The following is a 9,873-nucleotide window of genomic DNA, read 5'->3' as shown; positions in this document are numbered from 1 at the left end:
ACAACTTTCTATCGACCACACCGAAGATACACACTTAAAAAACTCAATTTCCTCGTTTGTCCCTAAGAAATCATATTAAAGTTTCACTTTAAGCTATTGTTCTCCACTTCAAGCTATCGTCCTCCACTTCAGACGGCGCTCGAGCAGAAAATTTCATCCCTTGTTTTGTGAACGAGGAAAAAAATCCTCATAGATAAGATGGAAAAAGAAATACAGTCGAATATAAGTCTCTAATTTTTATATATTTCCTTCTACTTTTGAAAACTTTCACGCACTAAATAAATTTATTTACCAACTTCCTTCCTATTAAAATATATCTTAATCTATCTTTGCAAATCAAATTTAAATTTAAATACTCATTCTTATGAGATAAAACAAATAAAATGAAAATTGATATGCAGAAATGTTAGTTGAAACGTATTTATATATCAAGTTGAGTGATGAAGATTCAATTTACAAAATTAAATTGCATATAATTTAATAATTAAATTTCAATTTTTATATTTGTTTCGACATTTAGAATCAATCTTCTCAAATTTATAAATAAATAAAGTGATTTTTATCTTCGATAAATGAAGCGGTTTCCATGCACGATGATGTTTATTTTCTTTTCCTTTGAAGGAAGATTCTTCTTGCCAGATGCATCGAAACGAAATACATTAAATAGCAAAATTGATCGCGAACGGTTCCTCGACATTCTTTTCTCGCGATGGAATGCGTGACGGTGCATTAAAGATGACTACAATTTGCCGCGGCCATTCTCAAACGATTCTTTTTTTCTTTTTTTTTTTAAGCTTCGATGCATTTCTCGCATTCACCAGTAGCTTCGACACGCGGCGACCTTTCGTTCCGATTTTGTCCGTGAAACGTTGACGTTGATGAACCGATTGATCGAGATAGGTTTGGAATGTGTGCTCCGTTTCCAAATGAACTTTTTGTTTAGAAAGTTTCCGATGCGTTTGTAGTATTTCTTTTTTGAAAATTGCTGTGTACGTTTAAAAAAAAGAAACGTTTTATTAAAAAGGATACGAGAAAAAGTCGATAGTTTCTCTTTTTAATATGCACTTGTTCAAATATCTGAAATATATATGCGACTCATTATATTGTGAAAAAGAAAAAATAGCATGATAGAAAAATTGAAATGAACAGTTTGAACAAATTTTTATCGCTTGAAACTACTGTTTCTTTCTTTTTTTTTTTTTTTAGCACGGAATTTTAAAACTTAAGCCAAAATTGTAAAGGAGTTGAAGTAATTAAACGTGTTCAGAACACCGTGCACAACAATGCACCTTTTTCAATTACGCGGGTGAAATGCTATCGCTAACAAACTGTTCGAAAAAAATAAAATAAACCTGGATGAAATATAATCTTCGTCCAGATTACTTTTTATATTGGCTTGTAATTGATTATACGAAATGCGGATTTGTTCAGTCCATATTCCCGAATCGTTGCTCTTCCATGACTTCTAAATTGCCTCACGTTCAATTCTGTTTATCCTCCGTATCCTTTATTAATGCAAAACCATTTTTTCTCATTAATTTTAATTTTTTTCTACTCCAGTTTAAGTATTTAAAGCATAATTTAATTCGTTCGATATATTAATTTTATTACATTAATTTTACCTGTTTACGTTTTATCAATTCCAAATATTCATCTCGAAGATCTCAGTGTTATCGGATTGGGAAGTAAAAATCATTTTACAATGGAAAGGAGGAAGCGGCAATTCACGATGATTCAAAAAGTTGACACTTTAGTTATACTTATTAGAAATTGCACGCGCAAATCGCGATGAAGTCCAAAGGTATCTGAAAAAATGTGTTCGGTGCATTAGAAATAGGAAGAGCCGATTGCGTCGAAGATTTACGTCGATCGCAGCTGTCGCTTTTGGAATTCGGTCGAAATATCGGAACAGTGACATAGCATGGCGGATGTTTGCGATTTACATGGATTTATCTGAAACTGCAGCTCGACAGTGTGGACAAGAAGCCGATGCTTTTTCTATTTTTGCATTTTGGTAAATACAAATCGTGACACTTGTTCCAAATTTTTTAAATTTCCATGTCCGTGCAATTACTGAAATATAATTATATAATTTTATAATTTGTTATTTTCTATATTTGATTTTTAATTAAAAAACATTGCGCGAAACGAAAGCAAATTTTTGTTTTTTTTTTTTAATGAAATCGTACGATAAATATAAATTAAAATTAAAAAACATTATTATATAAGTAAAATTTAATTTTGATTTCGATACGCAATATATTTACTTAATGGTATACATAACCTTAAATCGTAATTTCAAATTTTCTTTTTTTAATTAAATTTACTATAACGAATTTTATAATTCACATCAACTTTATCCGGTTTTATTTGTCGTATTTTCGATATAAATAATTCATATCTCAAAATGAATTAAATCAATTACCTGTGTATTACATCAAAAAGTTAACAATTCCATCGAATGGTATTTCAGCTAATTGATAGACTTTTGTAAAATCGAATAACATTTTCAGATTTTTCTCTTCGTTCTAAAATCGAATGAATTTCTTCGATTGAAATATAAATACAAAGCATAGAGAAATGTTCGTGCACCATTCAATTACGTTTGGTGTTGAATATTAATTGGGAAAGAATTGATCTCCTTGCTATTTTATATGAAACTTTCGTCGATATTTCCGTTCCTTAATTTAATTTATCTTTTTGCAATAATGATATGGAATAATTTTAAAATTGGAGAAATGTATGTCATGAGAATACTTTTAAAAATGTCAAATTTTTCAATTATAAAATATCACACGAGTAAGATGATTAAGCGAGTTCAAATATAAACTAACATTGACGATTAATGTTTGTCGAATTGTAAAATATCAATTTGCTATTTTCCTCTCTGAATATATTCGAATTTAAGAAAATTTTTATTAATATATTCACGAAATTTAGAATATTTTTCCAATTATAAATTATACCTGAGAATAGAATGCCATTGATTTATTCTCCAATAGACATAAACATGTTGTCTTATAAAATATACCAATTAATATTTTCTTCGGGTTTCACTTTTTATAAATGATAAATTTGCACTTTTATTAATTCCTTTAAAATTGAATATCAATGAAATTGAAAGATTAATTGAAATTAACTAAACCGATCGTACAGGTTATTAATTCATCGAAATCTGCCATGTTTAATATTGACATATCGATATATACTACTGCAATCGATGTGTACTATGATTACCAAAAATATCCCTTTGCGCAAATGTAAAATTCCCCAGGCGGAACTAGAATGAAGTCACGCACAGATCGACATAACGGCGTCGTTTCTATGACACCTTGATCTTTTCTGGTGCCAAGTGGAGCGTCTATATTTACCGGACACACGCGAGCACACGCGCGCCATAGCAAGTTCCTGCACGCTAGTGGATAATGTTGGTGGATTAAATAAACCGTCGGATTAAATAGCATCGCTGCATATTCGTTCTCTCGTGGCACGAGGACTGTCCGGCAAATAGGTCGACCATGGGCATTCAATCTTGGAAGAACGAACGGATAGAAGTGGTATCGTCGTATCGTCGACCATTTTTCTTTCGGTCAACGGACACCCATTTTATATTTAGAACGGGCATGGTCGCGACGGTAACTTTTCGTTGCGCCGGTTGTTTTGTCTGAAATTCGCGTGACGCAAGCGCATTATTCGCGCGCGTTTCTGCCATTCCTGCATCGACTGAACGATAATTCGACAATACTTACTCGCTACCACTGAGATAATACTGGAAGATTGATCGATGAAAAGAGAAATTTACGGCATTATTTTTTTTTTCAATTATTATCTTCGTTATCTATTTTGATACATTAGTTTTAATTCGAAATTTATGTTTATACAATGCATTCCAATGCATGATATTTCTTTATAATGCGACGAAAAATACACCGTTCCCATATAACGCGTTAAATTAAGTTAGGTTATTTTGATTCTGTTGTCTTTTTTTTAAAAAAACATAAGATATTTATTTCCTTATTTTTTTTTCTTTTTTTGTTTCAAACAGATATGTTTTTCTCTTAAACATAATATTTATCGATATGGAAAATTGATGCTGAAATATACATAGCTGTCTCTTACTGATGATTTACTACCATGTCTGGATCAGAAATATGCGACCATGTAACCCATTGGTATGTCATGTCGATTATTCCGTTTTAAAATTTAATCTCGCAGATTGAATAATATTTTTATTTATCATTTTAACGAGCGATTGTATTGTATATTATACATTACGTTGAAAGTATTACTCAAATACAATACGTATTTCATTGCAGAAAAACAAATTTTTTAAAAAGGAATAAATGTTCATATGAATTTAAATTAAAATTCCAAACTAAAGAAAGATACAAAACTTTTGGACAAAATAATCTACTTTTAGATTATTAAAAGTTTTTATTTCGTCTTGCGTGCTCATTGCATTGTAATTCTGTCATATATTCGCGTATACAAAATTTTATTTTGTTGTATACTGGATCGTATCATTACCATACGACAGAATTCTCTTGCAAACATGTTTTACTTTGTTTGTTTCAAAGCAGGCAAACATTTGCACAAATAGAATTTCGGCCAGCAAAAGGGTGTGGTGTAGTAAAAGAGATTATAGCTAGGGATTGTTCATCCCATAGTTCTGACCGCTATAGAGCTTATGGTGGTTGTTGCGACGTCGGAAATGGCGTCGAGCAGACATCTAAGGGAATCAAAGTTGTTATTGGAAACGTTGTCACGGGGATGCGTCCCTCGTGTGATCAAAATTCTATTTGAGATGTTTCTGGGGATGTCTCGGAGGTCATCACGAGTCTCGTCAATTTTGCTTTGATGTTACGGTTGTTAGAAATTTGCATTAAACTAGTTAATTACTAAATTAAACTTAGTTAATTAAATTCGCATCATATTCGATTTATACACGATATTAACGAACAAAATACTTGTTCTTCCAATCATCAGGATACAAGATGTCATTACTCATTGTTTCAGACACAAACAAAAATTCTGTCGATAACTTTATCTAATTTAATTTAATAACAACCCGAGTAAATTTTAAATAAGCTCGTAGAATCTCTTTCACAAGAAATACTCGACGATGGAGAAATTCGGGAAGACAAATTAATTGTCGTGGAAAAGTACAACGGTTCGATGAAAGAAGTCGGTGAAGGCAGTGAGGATGAGAAAAGGAAGAAGGGAAGAATAGAAATTGATCGAGGTGGCTCGAACAGACCTGCGAACAGACTTCCATAGTCATTTGTATCGTTGCTCGACCTGTTGCTGTTCAAACGACCGAACTGTTGATTTTTCTTTTTCCAGGATGCTCTGCACACTTCCATCCTCCTCGCTGGAGGGCTTTTTATTACAATCTGGATTGTAAAAAAAAAAAAACCTGGAGCCACGGTCGCGGCCAATCGTCATAAATATTTTACGTTCTCGCAATCGTTTCACGGCATTGGGATATATCCTGAACGCGGTAAACCACCCGCGGGATTTCGATCTTCTTCCTTTTGCCCTGCAATCGTCCATACCCCTTTCGAGAGAAGAATGAGCGCGCACAATCGTTCCGCTCGACTTTCCTCTTTTGTGTTATTTCTTCTACTCGCGTTCAAATAGGTAATAATATACCGGTCGGTGTTCGTTTGTTATTCATAGTAGGAAACCATTTTTTCCTCACCTTTTTAACGTTTCTTAAGAATATACAAAATGAAGAAAAATTCGATTTACGACTTATCAGTAATCCAATAATCGTTTCGTATAAATTATTAAATAGATTTTTTCCTCTTTCTTTCTTGGTGTCGAACTTTCTGGTCGTCCAAAAAAAAAAAAGAAAAAAAATTGCAAGACGTCACTCGGTTTGCCAACATTTAAATTTAGAATTCAGGTTTTCGTAAATAAATAAAGATTCATATTTTTTTATCTTCATAAATCGCGCAAATTATCGAAGCATTTGTGTCGCCATTTCTGCGTCATCTTGCGCATAAAAATAAAACATCGCGTATACTTAGCACGAAAGTTCAACTTTTCTTCGAGGCATGTTGCAATAGATCGCTGCAAATTACGCGATACGAGTTTTCATGGATTTAGGAATTCAATCGTTACGCACAGACTTAAACGAGTTAAGTAAGTAAATCTCCTTGGAACTTTAGAGAGAGACTTTCTTTCTTTTTTTTATTCAGAATATATTGTGAAATTGTTTCATTAAATTGTAGAGAGAATACATTAAAAGTAAAATTTTATAATACGAAGGACTTGCTTCACGAATAAAATTGAATATTAAATGTGGCAAGTGATAGGAAAAGAAGATAAATTCTTTTTAAAAAGAAAATTGAATTTAAAATTCAATAAACGATCTCTATATTTTCTTTATTTAACTCTATATTTATCTCTACATTTAACTCTATATTTTCCAGTGTTACGCGATAGAAATAAATAAGATACATAACAATTCTTCGATCGATGATTCGTAAAACAAAATATTACGCTACTACGTAATTAAAAAATTCCATCCTTTTTTCTTTTACTCAGAATAATTTCAATCGAGATTAAACACATTAGTGAGGAAGTTGCTATAAATCGAGCACGATAGCCTTCGAACGAATCGAGACGATTCCATTTTCTTTCGCGGACATTTTCTCCGGCTGTTCGAGGCGAGAAGAACGCGTGTTGTACGAAGAGTGTCGACTCGATGCCAACTAACGGGATCTGTAGTGATCAAGTGGGTCAGACGAACTCGATCCCTTAGTCGATTAGCCATCTCGTCACCGCAGCGGTTATTTCAAGGTGAAAATTGTTTTGATCCTCGACTCGTCCAAACTGTATTGAAAATATTACTGTCCTCCAAACGTTCTTTTTAAATATATATTATATTGATGTAATGAAATATAATATATTATATTGTTATAATGAAATTCAATATTATTTTTCCGATGATGAGAGTGTGAAATTTTTCTCCTAAATTGGAATATTGGAATTAATATTTTGAAAAAAACTTGTCGATCCTTGGAAAGATGTTTAACGTTATAAATGTAATATCAAATTGATTGGCGGAAAGATCGGAAATTCGGATTGACGAGGGTGTAATTTTGCGATACAGTGGTTAGAAACACGGTAATTAGAAATCACGAACTTGTTCAAGGTTTGGCAAGTTTCAGGAAGGATCGGATCCTGCAAACTTTGGTTTAAGCTGTTCTTGAATTTGGTCGATTAGAAGACTAGAAAGTTCACTCGTATTTCCCTTAATGGCGATTAATTCATCCGTCATATTATTCTTTTCGCAAATAACTCGAATAGCCGCGGCAGAAAGTAATATCTCGCGGTATTAAGAATTTCATGATAATTTACGAGTCCCTGATAAACAATCGAAATCGAGAGTCAATAAAACGCCGTTTCAACTCGGTTTCCATCATTCGGCCAACTGTTACGTGATTTCGATTTAACGCGAATTAACACACACTTTCTTGCGTCTCGCGCGATGAAATAACGGATAGAAATTCGTTCGATCTGTCCAATTAGATTTTAAATTTTAAATCAATCTCGATAAAAATGCGATTGCACATAATTCAATTATTTATCAACATTGCCCTTCCAAATGCTACTCCAGATTCTCCAATTTTAATCGATGATTCAAATCTATCGATTATTCCCTAAAGAAAAATGTTAATCCTTCGAACAAAATTCGGCTGTTTGATTCAATCATATTATTCCTCTTCCTCCAAGCGAAATATTATTTCTCGTCGAACAGAAGCATATAATTCATAATTCGATTCAAATTTCTTGCGAATTCTCCATTTACTCGGTTTTTTCGTGAAAAGAATTCGAGTTATTTCAGCTTGGAGCGGAGGCTCGCGGCTTCGTGTTTCACTCGAATTAATTGATCACGCATCGAATCATGTCCAGTTTTCGTCGAATCTCGTCGATGGATTGCCACAACGTTCAACCCTTTCTCGCTCGAACCAACAATTCCACGCGATTTCCTGTTCCCAATTTACTTTTTTATTTTAATATTTTGTGTGTGTTTACGGAAAGAGAATTTTAAAGTCGAATATTAAAGTCTGTGCTTCGTGCGATGTTTTAATAATAAAGTAATTATCAAGATCCTCGTTAGAGCAAGTGTTACGATAAAATGTTGAAATTCATCTTCGCTCGAGCTAATTTCATTGCAATATATTCCATGCTTACAAAACTCGAAAACTTTGAAAATAATATTTCTATCGTCGAATAACTCGGACTAAAATCTAATCTGGATCTAAATTTTCAAATAAAAAAATCGAATTATTCGATTTTATATATTATTCCACGCTTCACAAGATTATGCTGCAAAGAACCTTAAGAGTTTATATTTTTAAAAAAATCAAAAATAAATATCGTCACCTCTCGAAATGCCGAATATCGAAAAAAGGATTAATCTCGAAGCAAAATTCCAATAAATTGTGTCACAAGAAGAGATCGCAGAATTGATCTCTATTTTTTTTTTTTTTTTAAGCGATTGAACGAGAAGGTCGATAAAGAAGATTCCATCGATTTACAAGATCTTCCATATTCTTCCCTTCGAAATCAAATTTCGTATCCATCGTGATTCTTCGTTTCCTCGGATTAGATTAGATTATTCCGATTCGTTCATAGACGTCATTCTCAAAATTAATCCTTTCGCTATTTCTATACTCGCTCTTCATAAAATGTTCTTCATAAAATGGCGTGCTGTATCACCGACCATAGTCGGTCTGCATAACATGCCGCATATTCTATATTCATATGAGTTATCGCGAAACATCGATATTTCGTTTTTATCATCAATTTTTTTTTTTTTTTTTTCAAAGCAACTCGAATTGCTAGGCGTGAACGTTGATTATCTTTCACCGTGCAATTTTTCTAATTCGTATTTTTACGTTTCGTTAATTATTATTATTATTACCCGACGAAAAGTTTCATATCAATTTTGAATCGTTCGAGGATGATCGTAATATTATCTTAAATTAAAAGATATTCCAATTCTTTCTTCGCCGCTGAGCCAAAAATGTGCTCGAGGAAAATTACTCGAGTTGTTTGTTGAAAAAAAAAAAAAGAAAAAAATTGACGATAAAAATATCGATAACTCGTCATATGAATATAGAAAATACGTAGAAAATATAGAAACTTAAAAAAATTTGATCGATCAAATTTCTTCCCCCCCCCCTCCCCCCAATAAACACCGTCGAAGCAACTCGAGTTGCTTTCCTCGAGCACATTTTTGTAGCTTGTGTATGTAATATCATATATTCGAACCGAATTCAAAACTTGAAATGAAACTTTTCATCACACATCGAGTCGCGCATCAATGACATCCCTGATACGCGTAATAAAAATTAACGTAAAACGTAAAAACCGTTAGAAACGTCGGCCTGCAAATAGACGAGTCGTCAGAATCGAGAAATGGGATCCAGAATCCGGGGTACGGTGTCGAAAAATCGGAGACGGCCGGATTATGTAATATAAAATGGCGGAGGGGGGGTCGGTCGAGCGAGCAGCAACGAGGCGAGTAACGGTATCCACGTGGCGGTTAAATGGTTGTGCATCACGTGGCACGTTAAATCACGGCTTCTTAACGGTTCACAACGGCCGAATTCGAGTTGTTCCATCTTGGCTCCACCATCACTGTTCCCCTTTTTCTTCCAACTTTACAAATATATATATATTCCGTGAAAATCGCTCGCCCGTTCCAGGCACAAATTATATCACTGCTGGTTCCTTGGCTTGATTCGATCACGAAGGAACGAACGAACCTTCCTCCTCCTCCTCCTTCGAGAAAATTAATTTTGACTCTGCCAAATTTTTCTCTGCCTCGAATTTTTATCTTTAATAATTTTGCTC

The 9,873-nt window shown here is 33.4% G+C and overlaps 2 long non-coding RNA genes across 3 annotated transcripts; one reads left to right on the top strand and one right to left on the bottom strand.

Annotated features, from left to right (window-relative positions):
• Positions 1 to 406: 406 nt before the first annotated feature.
• Positions 407 to 3,760, bottom strand: LOC116414433 (uncharacterized). Of its 2 annotated transcripts, none has more exons than XR_015293042.1 (5): positions 2,967 to 3,760; positions 2,426 to 2,887; positions 1,623 to 2,073; positions 1,353 to 1,505; positions 407 to 1,077 (listed from the first exon to the last, which is right to left on the bottom strand). It is a non-coding gene; the product is annotated as an uncharacterized LOC116414433 (long non-coding RNA). The 2 variants fall into 2 exon arrangements; XR_015293043.1 differs by having other exon boundaries at positions 2,426 to 2,528; positions 2,967 to 3,755.
• A 215-nt stretch (positions 3,761 to 3,975) lies between these two features.
• Positions 3,976 to 6,935, top strand: LOC147657190 (uncharacterized). The gene is made up of 2 exons (XR_015293054.1): positions 3,976 to 4,172; positions 6,553 to 6,935. It is a non-coding gene; the product is annotated as an uncharacterized LOC147657190 (long non-coding RNA).
• Positions 6,936 to 9,873: the final 2,938 nt, after the last annotated feature.

The sequence above is a fragment of the Apis florea genome, unplaced genomic scaffold (genome assembly GCF_048593485.1).
Source record: "Apis florea isolate Af1SG1 unplaced genomic scaffold, ASM4859348v1 contig_3203_pilon, whole genome shotgun sequence".
In the NCBI taxonomy this organism is placed as follows: Eukaryota; Metazoa; Arthropoda; class Insecta; order Hymenoptera; family Apidae; genus Apis; species Apis florea.
Note: the sequence above shows the minus strand (reverse complement) of the source record. Positions and strands in the feature narration are given on the sequence as shown.